At 45.9% G+C, this 16370-nt stretch overlaps 1 long non-coding RNA gene across 1 annotated transcript in view; it reads left to right on the top strand.

The window, feature by feature from the left end:
* Nucleotides 1–2167: 2167 nt before the first annotated feature.
* Nucleotides 2168–16370, top strand: part of LOC132813619 (uncharacterized) — a 50420-nt gene continuing 36217 nt past the window's right edge. The window contains exon 1 of the long non-coding RNA XR_009644110.1: nt 2168–2601. This is a non-coding gene — a long non-coding RNA (uncharacterized LOC132813619). The remainder of the gene's footprint in view (nt 2602–16370) is intronic.

The raw sequence follows: 16370 nt of genomic DNA, 5'->3' as shown, positions 1-16370 counted from the left end.
CTCTGGCCCCTTTTCTCTGTTCTCCCGTCTCCTCCTCCCCTCTCTCAACCTCTCCCCTCTCTCCCCCTCCCCTCCCTCTCCCCCCTCGCCCACCCCACCCTCCCTCCCCTCTCTTGCACTCTCCATCCCTCTCGTCCTACCCTCCCGCTCCCCCCTCTCTTGCCCTCCCCTCTCTTGCCCTCACCCTCACTCGTGCTCCCCCTCTCTCCCATCCCCTCCGTTACCCTCTCTCTTCCTCTCACACTCCCCTGCTTCACTCATCTCTCTCACCCTCACCCCTCGCTCGCCCTCCCCTCTCTCGCCCTCCCCTCTCTCGCACTCCCCTATCTCACTATCTCCCTCCCTCTCGCCCTCTCCCTCCCTCTTGCCCACCCCTCCCTCCCTCCCCCTCTCTCGCCCTCTCCCTCTCTCGCCCTCTCCTCTCTCGCCTCTCTCCTCTCTCGCCCTCTCCCTCTCTCGCCTTCACCTCCCTCTCCCCTCCCTCGCACTCCCCTCTCCTCTCCCCTCCCCTGTCTCGCCATCTCCTCTCTCTCGCCCTCCTCTCTCTCGCCCTCCTCCTCTCTCGCACTCCAGTCTCTCCCCATCCCCCCTCTCTCCCCTCCCTTCTCTCACTCTCCCTCCCTCTCATGCTCCTCTCTCTTGCCCGCCCCTCCCTCACTCCCCTGTCTCATCCTCCCCTCTCTCAACCTCTCCCCTCTCTCTCCCTCCCCTACCTCCCTCCCCTCTCTCGCCCTCTCCCTCTCCCTTTTCCTCCCCGTCTCTCGCACTCCCTCCCTCTTCCATCCCTTCTTTCGGCCTCTCCGTCACTCTTGACCTTCCCTCCCCTCCCTCCGTCCCATCCCTCGGCCTCCCCTATCTCACCCTATCTCTCCCTTGCCCCCTCTCTCTCCCCCCGTTCCTTCACTTTCCCTCACCCATCTCTCACTCTTGACCCCCCTCAACCAGTGTCTCTCTCTCTCCCCACGTTCCTCCGTTTCTCTCTGACTGAATCGCTCTCCCTCCTGTCCCTCCCTCCCTCTCTCTCTCTGACATACTCTGTCTCCCTGGTCCTTCCCTCTCCCTCTGACCCAGAGACTGGGGGTGTTTGGGGGTGAGGCTGCGTGTGGGGCGTGGGGGTAAGATGTGGGAGGAGGGGAAAATGGGGTAGAGATGGAATTGTGGGAGGGAGACTGTGACGGCACGAGAGAGAGAGAGGGGGAGAGGGATAGTGGAGGCAGGTGGAGAAACCGGGTTTGGGGGCGGTGTGTGTGAGAGAGAGAGGGATGAGGGAGAGGGTTGAGAAAGAGAGTGTGTGCTAAAAGAGAGAGAGAGAGGGAGAGAGAGAATTCAGGTGAAAGAGTAGGGGAGAGGTAATGGGGAGGCCAGGCTGCAGTGGGGGGACAGAGGGAGTTAACCCCAGCTCCTGAGCTCAGGGCGCGGTGCCCTCCCCTTCCCTGAGGACCAGGACTCGGGGCTGAGTCTGTCTCTCTCCAGCTCAGCTTCTCCAACACACAGACACACAACAACATCGGTCCCTCTGCTGCTCGGCACGCTTTCATCAGCATTTTTATTGGTTACAAATGGAAGTGATGGATACAGTCAGTGGGATGGTGCCTTTTCTCACTGGCCCCTGAGTTGTGAGAAACATTGAAATGTTTCCCTGTAACCCCCCTGTGGGATAAGGATGGACAAACCAGCACTCCCCTCAGTCTGTTACCATAGCGACAGGCTGCTCCATCGCTGAAACACTGAACTGAAATGAGAAAATCCCGGATGGTGTGATTAATGAGGGAATTTGATGGATGGATGGATTTGGGTGAAGGGATATTTCAGCACATTCTTCAGCTGCTGCCTGAACTTAGTCTGGGTCACGGCATAAATCGCGGTGTTTGTGCAGCAACTGAGGAGCTGCAGCATGAAGCCCCATTCCTGCACAAACCAATCGAGAAACACAGGGGTATACACAATATACCTCATCCGGTTCCATATATAATACAGCATTAACGTTGACCATAACAGGATGAAATTGGCCGAGATCACAAACAGTAAAATGATGGATTTTTTTCGGTTTCTCATTTCAGTGTCAGACTGAGCGTCCCCATTGGTGTGAGCGCGGAGTCTCCTGCGGGCTCTGCTGGTCACTAAAATGTGTCTGACGGTGAGAACATTGAGCAGCAGAATCAGGAGAAATGGGACACCCGGGGTTAGAATGTGGTGGAGGAACTCGATTGTGACCCAGACACTGGAGTAACGAACAGCGACTGTTACATCACAAAACCAGGGGTAGTTCCCCAGCCGATACCGAGCCGTGAGCATAAAATACCAGGAAATGTTCTTTAAACAGCTCAGCACAGTCACTGCTCCCAGAACCACAGCCGCCGTTTTCTCACTGCAATATTTACTTTTCAGCTTCTGGCAACAAATGGCCACAAACCGGTCAAAGGTGAAAGTGACGGTGAACCAGACAGAGCAGTCAGTGGCTGCATAAAGCAGGACGGCGTGGATATTACACACGGGGACGGAGTACAGGAAATAAAACTGATCCCGATAAACAATGGGAATGTGTCTCAGGATCAGGTCGAGGATAATGACCAGGAGATCCGCTGCTGCCATGGCCCCCAGGTAACGTCTGACACATGGAGACAATCCACAATCTTTATAAAGCAGGACGTAGATGGTCACTACGTTAACTGTGAGGAAGGAAAACAAACCCATTATCCATCAGCCTGGAGGCAAAGGGACCCGTTTGATCGGGGACCCAGTGAGATTTTCAAATGTGTCCCTGTATTCAGGGATTTATTAAAATAATTGGAGCTGGAATAACAAATGGGAAGGTCGGAATTACTGACAAAAATGTGACACAAACCACAAGAATCCCTCCCTCCCCAAACACACAGAGACACATCCATAAGGACAGATGGTTTCTAGAACGTTCCCATATACTCGATCACTCGAGAGCAGACACAGGTCACTTCTTCCCAGTTCCTAATACGGAGGGTGGGAACGATTCTCTCCCAGTTTCCTGAAGACAAACGGAGTTTGGGAATTTTCTGTATTTTGGTCTAAATTCTGGTCGATCCTGTGTCGTGGAGAAATGTAAACGCAGGGAAAACGTATTCCCCCTTTAACTGCCTGAGGGGCCTTCGGAACAGTGTCTCCTTCTCCCTGGAACGGGATCTCTTCCCTCGGGATCTTATCGTTTGTTCAATTCACTGACGTCCGGCCGTTCACAAACAAACAACGTCATGTCAGGGACAGAACGTTCCGGGGAATGTCAGTTATAGAATGTCAGGGACAGAACGTTCCGGGGAATGTCAGTTATAGAATGTCAGGGACTGAACGTTCCGGGGAGTGTCAGTTATAGAATGTCAGGGACAGAACGTTCCGGGGAATGTCCGTTATAGAATGTCGGGGTCAGAACGTTCCGGGGAACTCCGTGACCTGTCCATCACCTTTCCCCTCTATCTATTCTTCCACCATGATGTACTGTGCACAGGTTACATATCCATCCAGCACGGGGAGCTGCACTGACCACATTATTGTATTATCTATAAACCTCAGCCAGACAGTCTGACCAGCACAGAGACCTGTGCAGTGATCACCCGTGAATTAATCTGTAACCCAGGAGCAGTCACCCTCCCAGCATGTAGGGCTGTGTACACCAACCCAGTGCATTGATCTGTAACCCAGGAGCAGTTACCCTCCCAGCATGTAGGACTGTGTACCCCACCCCAGTGCATTGCTCAGTAACACTATGTTAGATCCCTGCCCAGTGTGGGGAAACTTGCAGCCCATGCTGGAAGTGACAGGACGTACAGCTCCCACCCCTTTCCAGCTCCATATCCCCATTGTGCCATGACAAGGGGGTGCTGTGGGTGTGAACATCACTGTCAGAGAGAGATGGCGGGGGAATCAGTTTAAATATCACCACATGGGAGGGGTTTGGGGTATAGACAGAGAGGGGGAGACTGAGAGACAGTGTCATGGAAGGATGTGTTCCCAGGTTTCAGAATGCTGAAATGTCTACACTTCGATAGCATCCTGTAACATGAGCCAGTCTTCCCAGGAAAGATGGGAAAAAGGGAGATTGGTGTGAGGTCAGATGAAACAACAGCTGCTGTGTGGTTTTGAAATTACGTTTATGTAATTTTTATAAGTGTCTTATTGAAACAGTATATTGCTGTAGAGTTGGAGTAGGGTAATAAGCAGTTAGGAGAAAGAGGGTCGCAGAGTTGTGAATAGTTGATGTAAAATGTTCACTTTCAGATTTAAAAAAACACATTGATATCTTTTGTTTAAACACTGGAATTTGGGAGTTCTCTATCACTCATACTTCAACAGTTTACAAGGTAAATTGAGCATTTCTTTATGTTTAGTTTAAGTTACCAGATGAGCTTCACACTGTGCCCTAACAATTGCTGTGTGTATCTGTGTGTCTGTGTGGGGCAGGTCTGGCAGTCTCTGTGGTGCTGAAAGTGATGCAATGCCACCCTCTGCTGGCCTCCATACGCCACTGCACAGGCATTGGGAGAGGGTGAAAACCAACAGGGATTCACTCAGAGAGGGGGAGGGGGAGGGAGAGGGCAGCTGCTCACAGCACCATCCAAACTGATGTCTTATCCATGTACTGATATAAATGTCCTTTAAACATTGTAACTGTCCCTATTTTCACCAGTTCCTCTGGAAGTTCATTCCACACACAAGCCAGCTTCTGTCTAAAATAATTACCTCTCCTGACTTTTGTAAATCTTTTTCCTCACGCCTCAAAATATCCCTCAGTTTTAAATCCCCAACTCTCTGACTGGACACAGTATTCCAGGAGAGGTCTCACCAATGTCCTGTACAGCTACATCATGACATCCCAATTCCAATACTCAAAGGTCTGACCTATGTAGACAAGTGTGTTAAACACCTTCTTATCCACTTTCTATATCAGATGCAAATTTTAAAGAATTAAACCTGACAGCCTAGGTTTCTGTACTACAACACCACCAAAAGACCCTACTTTTAATTGTACAGGTCCTGTTCTTGTTTGATTTACCAAATCCAATGCCTGGCATTAATCCAGACTATCCTCCATCTGCCACCCCTCAGCCCAGTGTGTGATATGACTGCCACCTCCCCCTCCCCCTTCAATTTTAAAATGCCCACCCCTCTCCGGGAGGCCTGCACACTCTGGCCTTGATTTTCACAAAGACCCTGAGCTTGGTTTGCCTTGTGTGGTTAGAGGGAGGAGGGACAGATTGCAGACACAGTCAGTGGGGAGGAGAGGCTGGACAGTAATCAGCGGCCTGGTGTCATTTCATGGTTTTAGGAAGAGGGCAGACACACGTTAGAGGTGGGTAAGATTGATCGGTGTTTTGGGGTCAGAAATTAAGCTCTTCCTTCGCCTCTGGTGTTCAGTAATAAATATCTATTTGAGACCCTTCATTGGGCAGAGTGTTTCTGCGGGATTTCTTTCCCTAATATTGCAGACTACAGATAATAGCGATTAAAGATGGTCATAGTTAATTTCAATATTCAGCAAGTACACTCAATATCCTACAGTTGAGACAAATATCTTGCATTTGTTTAATAATACAAAGTGTTTTTTGTAATTCAGTAATAGTAACCTGATTATAATCAATCCACACTGAGCTGGAAGCGGACACTAAAATATGACCCAAAATCTGGGTATGGTAGTATAGTGGGCAGTGTCCGTGTCTCTGAGCCAGACCTCTGGATTTGATTCCAATTCCTGAACTTGCGTGGTAGTGTTCCTAGCTCTGGATAAGAAGGCCTGTATTGAAGTCCTGCCTGTTGCAGAGGTATATCACAGTATGACAGAACAGGCTGATGGACAAACACACAGGAGAATAATGTTACAGCTTTATGGGTATTGGGTAGTGAGGATCGTGTCCCTTCCTCCGGGCACAAAGGTCTAGGTGTAAATCCCACAGAAGTGTCACCTAATATATCTGAACAAACTGATTAAACTGGTTTAGAATTGTGACTTGATGGAGAAGGAAGAGGTGTCAGTGCTGCATTTCAGAATTTAGGCCCGGGATGACTGAAAGTACAGCCATTCGTGTTGATTGAAGTCATATTTCGCAGCGGTAAAGGTTTATAAAATCAGAATGGTCATGGATAGGTTGAGTATTCAGGGTTTTTCCCCAGGTTAGGGGCGTCCAAAACTCGACGGCATTGGTGGAAAGTGAGAGGGAAAAGGTTTTGATGAGGGCTAAGGGGCACCTTTTCACACAGACGGTGGTGTGCGTATGGAATGAGCTGCCAGAGGAAGTGGTGGAGGCTGGTACAACTACAGCATGTAAAAGGCATCTGGATGCTGATAGACCTGCCGAGCTTTTCCAGCAATTTCTGTATTTGTTTAAAAAATGCATTCATTTTAACACACGTATTCTGAATAAATTAGACATTTTTATTTTTTAATGAAGCAGGAACATAAAAACTTATCTTCAAATCGACCAAGACCATTTTCTGCTCAGGGTATGGCTCTGTGTATGACAGCAGCAATGATGCACCGACATGGAACAGGGAATGTGATGGAGACATCGTTTGGACAATGTACATGGGATAATATCTGGACAAAGTTCTTTCAAGTTACAATTGCAGAGAGATTGTGTGTGTGTGTGTGTGTGTGTGTGTGTGTGTGTGTGTGTTTGTGCGTGTGTGTGTGTGTGTTTGTGCGTGTGTGTGTGTGTTTTATAGAAAGGGAAATGTTGATTATATATTTGCAATACAAAAATAGTTTGCCATTCATCTTTCCACCATAGTTGGAGTAACATTGCTCTGGATCATAAACGTGCTATTTGAGCAGATTAAAGAAACGAGCCTGACTTGTTCCTAAAACTGACTCTGACCCAGTCTGAGACCGATATCATCGGCCATATCACCGACCTGGTTACATTTAACATTTGTTGTGAGCAGTGCAGGAGTGGGACTAGAAAGGAAACAATGGCCCAAAAAGCCGGGGAACTATAGACCGGTGAGCCAGATGTCGGTGGTGAGTGAATTGTTGGAGGGGATTCTGAGGGATAGCATTTACATACATTTGGGAAGGTAAGGGCTGACCGGGGTAGACAACATGGCTTTCTGCATTGGAAATTATGTCTCACTAATTTGGTTGAGTTTTTTGAGGAGGTAACAAAGAAGATTGATGAAGGCAGTTTGGTTGACATTGTCTATATGGACTTCAGCAAGGTGTTTATATAAAGAACAAAGAGCAAAGAAAATCTTTCAGCCCAGGAACAGGCCCTTCGCCCTCCAAGCCTGAGCCGATCCAAATGTACTGTCTAAATCTGTCGGTCAATCCCTGAGCATCTGTATCCCTCTGCTCCCCACCTACTCCTCTGCTCCCCACCTACTCATGCATCTGTCTAGATGCACCTTAAATGAATCTGTCGTGCCTGCCTCTACCACCTCTGCTAGCAAACTGTCCCAAACGCCCACCACCCTCTGTGTGAAGTACTTACCGCGTGTATCCCCCTTAAACTGTCTACCTCTCACCTTGAAAGCATGACCTCTCATTATTGAATCCTTCACCCTGGGAAAAAGCTTGTCTCTGTCCACCCTATCTTTAACCTTCATGATTTTGTAAACCTCAATCCGGTCCCCCCCTCAATCTCCTTTTTTCTAGTGAAAATAAACCTAACCTACTCAGCCTCTCTTCATAGCTAGGATTTCATTCTGATTGGTAGAGAGATTAATAAGTTTCAGTCACATGGGATACAGAAGAAGCTCGTCACAATTGGCTTGAAGGAAGAGGGGTATTTTTCAGACTGGAGGCTTGTGAGCAGCAGTGTGCTGTAAGAATCAGGACTGAGTTCACTGCATTTCATCATTTATGTCAAGGATTTAAATGCGAATATTGGGGCCATAGTTAGTAAGGTTACAGATTACATCAGAATGGTGATGTAGTAGATTATCTCAGAGTACAACAAGGTCACAGATAGATGGGACAAAGGGGCAAGGAGTGACAGATGAAGTTTAATTTAGATAAAGACGAGGTTTTGTATTTTGTGAACACAAATCAGGGCAGAAATTATACACTTAATGGTAAGGGCCTGGTGAGTGTTGTGGAACAAATGGACACACGGCTGCAGGTACATTGTTCCTTGAAAGTGGAGTCTAATGCAGACAGTGCGGTACAGAACACATTTTACACATTTGCCTTAATCAGTCAGAGCATTGAGTGTAGGAGTTGTGGTGGCATGTTGTATCTGTACAGGATGTTGGTGAGGCCACTTTAAGAATACCGAGTACAACTCGGTTTTCTGCAGAAATGACGTACACAGATGTCCCAGGACTGGAGGTTTGAGCTTTAGGGAGAGGTTGATTAGGTTGAGGTGTTTCCCCCTGGAGTGTCAGAGGTTGAGGAGTCACGTTATAGAGGTTTATAGAACCAGCAGGGGCATGGATATTCTGAACATCCATGTTATGCTTCCCAGGGTAGGGGAGCCCAGAACAACCTTAATCAGGTGGGGAAGTGGGCCGAGAAATGGCAAATGGAATTTAATATAGATGCGTGAGGTCTTGCATTTTGGAAACTCAACTCAAGGTAGGAGTTGCACGGCGAATGGGAGGGCCTTAAGGGGTGTAGAGGGCAGAGAGACCTTGATGTTCAGGAGCACGGTTCTCTGAGAGTGGAGTCACATGTAGACAGGGCAGTGAAGAAGGCATCTGGCACACTGACCTTCATCAGGCCAGACATTGTGTATGGAAGTTGGGAATTTATGTTGCAGTTATACAGGACTTTGGTAAGGCTGCACTTGGAGTATTGTGTTCAGTTTTTGTCACTTTGTTGTAGGGAACATTTTATGAAATTAGAAAGAGTGCAGAAGAAATTCCCATGGACGTTGCCAGGACCCAATGGTCTGAGTTATAGGGAGAGGTTGGACAAGCTAGGACCTTTTCTATAGAGTGTAGGAGACTGAGGGGGGACCTTATAGAGCTGCATAAGATCATGAGGGGTATGGATAGGGTTAATGCTCTCAGTCTTTTTCCAAGGTGTAGAGAATCAAGGACGGGATGGGATCAGTTTAAGATTAGAGGGGAAGGAATAAAAGGAAAACTGGGTGGGGGGGGGCACTTCTTCACACAGAGACTGGTATGTGGATGTGCTGCCAGCAGATGTGGTTGACGGGGGTACATTAGCAATATTTCAAACGCATTTGGATAAATATGTGGATAGGAAAGGACTGGTAGGATATGGGTCAACTGCAGGGAAATGGGGTTAGTGTGGATGGACATTTACAAGGTGGAGTTGAACCTCCCTGTTAATTAAAACCAAACACCCAGAAAAGCTTGCCTCACCTCGTAATCTGTTAAAATATGAGTGACACAGATCTCCTACATTCCACTATTTAAACAAACATTCACAAATTAGTGTATTAACTTTAGTAGTGAACACTGAACAGCTGTTCACAAATACAAGCCCCTCTTTTCTTTGCTACTTACTATCTGTTTCCAACTCTGTAAAAATATGCTGTTCCAACAACCCACATATTAAACATTACAATCTCAAGAGCACACAGTCACCATCTTCCCCACTGTGCTCACTCATCCAGCTGCTGATCTCCCTGGGTCATGTTTTGTTTTACTGCAAGTAGGTTTGTCATGAACATGTATCTTTGGTAGAGATGGCCAGTTAGCACTCCTGCTCTACCGCAGTTACTCTGCTGTTGGCTGGCAGTAGCTCTCTCTCTCGTGTTCAAAATGCCGAGTTGATTTACTCCTCATGATACAATAATTCTCATAATTTGCTTTCCAGCTGTCCAAACAATATTATTCTAATTCAGTTAGCTTCTAGTATTCTGAGCATTATTTAAACTACTAATACGTCATCCCCACCTGCTTCACTCTATGCTGTGTCATGTTCAGGTGCTGTTTAGTTCACTCACCTACTCGGTCTAATCTCTCCCTCACCTCACTTATATTATCCAAGTGTGAGATCTCCAACTTCTGTCCAGTCAATTTAGATTTAATTAAATTCAAAGGATTTCACTTCATGTACGAAGATCAACTCAAAGGAAGTAAACGGAGTAGATTTATTTGGGGCATCTTCGATGATAAGTAATTTACTGGGACATCTTTATCCCAATCATTTGGCCAATCCTGACAGAACGCTGTTAACATAGTCTTCAGCGTCTGATGCTAACTTTTCAATGCTCCCTGGGATTCAGGATGGGACGCCCTTGATTGAAGTGCTGTATGCCTAAGCTATCCATGACTTCATTAAACTGCTGAGGGGTAAAGTGAGACCCTTGGTCTGACTAAATCTCTCTGCGGAGCCCACAGCAAGTAAAGAAAGCTACCAACTCCTCTACCTCCCTTTTTGCTTTAACACTCCAATAATGGAATTGCCTCTGGAAATCTGGGAGACACATCCATTATGATCAGCAAATGTTGGTTTCCACTTTTACTTGAGAAAGGGGAGCTCCACAATTAATCAGAACCCACGTGAAAGGTTCTTCGAATGCAGGAATTGGCAACAAAGATGCTGGTTGTTTATTGCCTGTGAGCTACCTACCATTTGTCATGTATGATATGTAAAACAAAAATTAACCACGTCCTTGAGCATTCCAGGCCACTAGAAATGCTTCTGCACCTAAGCTTGAGTCTTCCTTACACCTAGGTGATCACATGCAGTTAGTTTGTGTGCTACCAGTAACATGGTATGCTACCAGTCAAGCGATCTAGTGCATTTTGGCCCATTTCCCTTCTGCACTAACCTACCGTTTTCCTCAACGTTCAGGATGTTCCTGCACCGTGACATCTCACAGGGTGTCAGTTACCTGAACATCAACTCCTTTGTCTTCTTCTTCCGTTTTTCCTTCCTGTTGTAACTTATGACAGTGGGATGTTGTTACTACACAGTCTGGAAAATTCCTGGGTATATTCTTTTAACTCCTCAGTTCCCTGGTTTTCATTTGACTTCTCCACCATAATAGGTCTCTCCCACTTTGAATCCTATTAAATCATTCACAAGAACAAACTGTATTCCTGGAACTGACACTCTGTCACTCACTCTCACTGTTACTTCCCCAATCCTGATTTGGCACTCCAATGTGATGTTTCTGTCCCCAACCTGAGTTTCTGTCCCAATTCCACAAATTATCACGCTCTTGAGTAACATGTCAGAAAGAGTGAAAATCTTTCCATCTCTTGGTATTAGGACTGAGAGAAAGTGAGGACTGTAAACAATGGAGGTCAGAGTTGAAAAGTGTGGGGCTGGAAAAGCACAGCAGATCAGGCAGTATCTGGGAGGCAGGAAAGTTAACGTTTCAGGCACAAGTCCTTCATTAGATAAGTGGGGGGTTAAGAGAGGGGGAAGGGGGCTGAGAAATAAATGGGAGGGTTGGGGTGGGGGTGGGCGTGGAGCTGGGTGGAAGGTAGCTTGCAAGGCGATAAGTAGATGCTGGTGGGTGTGACGGTGATAGGTAGGAGAGGAGGGTGAAGTGGGTAAGTGTTAGGACAGCTGGACTCCTCAAACTATACAGCATCAACATCGACTTCACCAATTTCCAAATCTCCCCTCCCACAACCTTATGCCAGATCCAAACTTTCAAATTAGCACCGCCCTCTTGAACTGTCTTAATTGTTCTCTGACATCTTCCTATCGCCCTCCAAGTGACCCTCCAGCTCCTACCCTCCTATTTATCTTTCAGCCCCCTTGTCCCACTGTCACATTCCTGACGATGGGTTTATACCTGATACGTAGAATGTCCTGCTCTTCAGATGCTGCCTGATCTATTGTGCTTTTCTGGCACCTCACTTCTCAATTATTAGCGATAGAGCAAATCCCCTATCTCGGAAAATAATAATTTATCGTCCTCCCCGCATTCCCCTCCCCCCACCTTCTGAGTAAACTTTATCCACAGAGGTGAATTCTTGATAGAGACCAGTCACTGACTCTGTACCTAGGCTGTGCCCTCTCCTACAGCTCGTTGGAGACTTGGGGTCTTCTTTAATAGTTTCACTAATGCCACTGGCTTAGCCTCTTCTACCACATCTTTTCCCAAAGTGTCTTCCTTCAACCCCCAGCACGGTGTGTCCCAACTTACTGCAGTGAAAGCTCCTTTTCCCAGTGCCTTTCTTAAACCATCGGCACTGTAATTATATGTGTTTCACTCCCTAATAGTGAGAACACCATAGGCCTTTCACCTCCTTTCAACTCCTTTGGGCTTCTTTTTTTCACCTATAGTAAACTATTGTGCGCTACTGTTCGCTTTGTAGTGTGTGATCTCCCCTTCTCCCAGTTTCTATCCTTCACAGGATGAAAATCCTCCCAGAAACTAAATTTCATCTCATGCACCAATGCCATTTCTGCCGCGCTTCTCACTTCTTGAAATTTCTATTCATTCACATGATTTTTTACCATCTCTGGAAGTGCGTCTTTAAACTCCTCCAGCAGAATAATCTCCCTTCGAGCCTCACAGGTCTTATCCATTTTTAAGGTCCGCACCTGTCTACCAAAATGACTGTGTTTAATTCTTTCAAACTCAGCATAAGCTTGACCTGGTTCCGTCTCTATATTTCTGAACCTCTGCCTATATTCTTCTTGTACCAATTCATAACCAACCAAAATAGCCAGTCTGACATCTGCATAATCTCTTGACCCCTCATCTGGCAGTGCTGCAAATACCTCACTCCTGTGCCCACCGGCATGGTCTGAATGAGCGTTACCCACAAGTTCACTGGACACACCATCTGCTGAGCCATTTTGTTTTTCAAATGAAATAAAAATATTTACATTTTTCTCACCGAAATATGACAAGGTATTATCATAGCTGTATACATCCCTTCATCTCGATCCTGTTCATTTAACTTCCCAAATTCCGAAATTCAAATTCTCTCTCTCTTTTCCTCTCTTACCCTTTCCCTTTGTTCTCTCTCTGTTTCCGTCCCTATTTTCACCTTCTAACTCCAGTTGCCAGATTTGCAATTTAAGTTTTTTCTAACTCTACTGCAGTTGCCTGTTTCTCTGACACACCAAAGTGCTTGACCATCTCCGTTACAATTTCAGCTTTCCTTTTGTCCCTGGTTAAACCCAATTCCAACCTATTTGCTAATTATAAACATATTCCTTGCTCTGACTTTGTAAACTTCCTTGGCAAATTTGGGAACCTCTTTAGTAATGTTAAAATAAAACAATTCTTTCACTTTTACTTTAACCAACCACAAGTTAACAAAATTAAATGAATTTTCCTAACGGTTTTATATGAAGATCCAGGTCACTAATTGCAATGTATTGGAATCTGCTGGGACCTTTTGTACCACAAATCTGTTCAAGTCTGTCCAAGTCCCCAGCAAGGCCCCAAACTGTGATGACATCAATGTCAAACCCCTCTGTTAATTAAAACAACACACCCAGAAAAGCTCGCCTCGCATCATAATCTGATAAAAGGTGGGTGACAGAGAACTCCTAAATTCCACTAATTAACGAAAAATAATAATTTATATGTATGCACGTTAGCTCACTGAGCATGAATATTTGTTTTCAGATGTTTCGTCACCATGATTAGGTGACATCATCAGTGAGAGTTTCCACTGAAGCGCTGGTTGTTTGTCCTGTCTCTCTATTTATGGGTTTTTCTTCCCGAAGTTGGGTGATGTCATTTCCGGTTTTTTATTAGAAGATAAGGTAAATAGGATCCAAATTGATGCATTTATCGATGGACTTCTGGTTATAATGCCATTCTTCTGAGAACGTCCTTGCGTGTCTTCGTATGTGTGTGTGATGTTCCAGTCAAAGTGATGCCCTTCTCTGTCTGTATTATGGAATATAGTGATAGTGCGTCATGTATTTTGGTGGCCAGTTGGTGTTCATGTATCCTGGTAACATGACAACAGGACCATTACAATGGCAGAAAAATGATTTTGTATACATTGTTTAATCAATGTGTGTGTGCAGATATTTTTCATATGTGCACAACACATTCTAAATGAACAATGGAGACACAGTTATTGAAAAATGACGCACATGACGTATAAAATTTATAAAACATTATTTGATGCTCATGTAATGTGACATGTTCCCCTTCTCGCAGTGTTCCATCCTTTTCTGGAATTCTCTACTCTAACTTCACATTCTTATCAGGTTGTGTGTTGTACATTCTTTCTTCTGGTGTCCCAACGTATTTCCGTTAATCCCCTTTCTACTGGGACTTCAATATATTGGCCTGCTGGGTGCATTCCAAAGCTAGTGTCTGTCATATCATTGGAGAGAAAAATTCTGGCATCAGACCCACCATTTGAACACATTACTCTGTTATAAATGCACTGTAGAAAGTACCACAGCACACAGGAATTGCCAAAACATTGAGGGATGTGCATCTATTACTTTCAATAACCTAGTTTACTCATTTTTCACATGTCCCCATCTATATCCTCTCTCTTTGTATCTAGTCAAAAAAATTGCCAATTATTCTTTATGTCCCATCTCTCAAAACACCTTATTTCGATTTATATCTATAGCTCTCTTCTTGATGTAATGTGGTTATAATTGAGCAATATCACTACAAAGATATGAGGGAGGAGCTGGCTAAAGTTAATTGGAAGGGGAGCCAAGCAGGGAAGACCACGGAGCTACAATGGCAGGAATTTATGTTGGATAATTCGGAGAATATTAGAAATTCTCCCAAAAAGATGAATCATATTCATGGGAGGACAAGGCAGCCATGAGTGACAAGGCTTCGAATCAAAAGAGGAAACATACAATGTGGTGAAGATGATTGGGAATCTAGAGAATTCATTGGCTCTGAAACTACATCAGGCTGGCATCCCTGACACTGCAGAGTTCTTATTCATTGTCAGGGAGAGAAACAGACGGAAACACATTCAACTTAAACCCAGAAGATGGGATTACTCAAGGGAAAAGATCAGGTGAATTTAACAATTGAATAAAATCAGTTAAATGTTCTGATGGAATGTGTCAGATTGGAAACATGACCTCAGCAGAATGAGAATATGAAAATGCAAGTATTTCCACATCAGAAACCAGAGTAGGTCACTGAGTACAGGGCTGATGGGTGAATGAGTCTCAATGTGAACTAGGGGACAGAGAGCAGAATTGCATTTCAGATATTGCGGCTCAAAACTGCATATCCACGTAGTGCTGGAGACCACAGCAGCACGAGAAGCAGAATACCATTCAAGCACCACCTTTTATATTTTACCCAGGGATAATCTCCTCAGTCTGCCATTACAATCAACACGATCTATATATCAGTAGTGACTGTGGGTGAACATGTCAGGGTCAGAACCACGTGAACCTAAACCTGCTTTTCGCATCAGAGAGGCAGGAGCTGGGCGGAAGTGAAGTCGGAACGCCAAGCCGGTCGGGAAGGTAAGTGATTGCTATTTAAGTGGAAGTGATTACGCCACAGTTGAAGAGGGTGAAGACATGACTGCCAAGCTGGTTCAGTGTGCTACGTTCTTGATGTGGGAGGTCAACGACTCTGGTGTGTCTGGCTTGTATAAGTGTGGAAAGTGTGTGCACGTTCAGCTACTGGCAGAGCGTATTGCAGCGCTGATGAAAGAACTCGAGGACCTTAGGTTCATCCGAGAGAACGAGATCTTTCTGGACAAGACCTTCAGCGAGGTTATTACGCTAATCGTACCAGAAGAGAGCAGAGGAGAGCAGACAATGAGTAAGGCAGAGAGGAGACGGGTGCAGGGGACCCCGGGGGAAGTACCTGTCAGGAACAAGTTGAAACTTTTGGGAACAGTAGAGACAGATGACACTGCCAGTCCACGAGGCGGCCAGGTCTTTCAATCAAATGTTGGCATGGAGGCAGAGCAGAAGAGTCACACAGAGCCGTGGTAATAGGGGACTCCATAGTGAGAGGAACTGACCGGGGTTTTTGTGGCAGCAGACGGGACTTAAGGATGGTGTGTTGCCTTCCTGGTGCCAGGGTTAAAGACATCACAAACAGAGTGCAGGAAATCCTCCAAGGCGAAGGTGAAGAGCCAGAGGTGGTGGTATATGTCGGCACAAATGATGTCGTGAAGAAGAGGAGGAACATACTACAGCGGGACTTCGGAGAACAAGGAAGAAGGCTGAAAAGCAGGACGCCCAAGGTGGTTATCTCCGGTTTGCTTCCAGTTCCTAGGGCTGGTGAGGCCAGAAACAGGGAGATAATGGACTTGAACGTGTGGTTGGGGAACTGCTGCAGGAAGCAAGGATTTAAATTCTTGGATCACTGGGGAATATTTTGCGGGAAGCATAAATTCTACAAGAGAGACGATTTGCACCATCCTAGGTTATGGACCAGCATTCTGGCTGTCAGGTCTGCTATTGCAACTCAGCTATGTTTAAACTAAGAAGCGGGGGTGGGGGGGGGGGTGTGGGGAGGGGACAAACTGGATGTTTAAGAAGGAAATTGGAGGGA

This window comes from Hemiscyllium ocellatum, unplaced genomic scaffold (assembly GCF_020745735.1).
Source record: "Hemiscyllium ocellatum isolate sHemOce1 unplaced genomic scaffold, sHemOce1.pat.X.cur. scaffold_402_pat_ctg1, whole genome shotgun sequence".
Taxonomy (NCBI): Eukaryota; Metazoa; Chordata; class Chondrichthyes; order Orectolobiformes; family Hemiscylliidae; genus Hemiscyllium; species Hemiscyllium ocellatum.
Note: the sequence above shows the minus strand (reverse complement) of the source record. Positions and strands in the feature narration are given on the sequence as shown.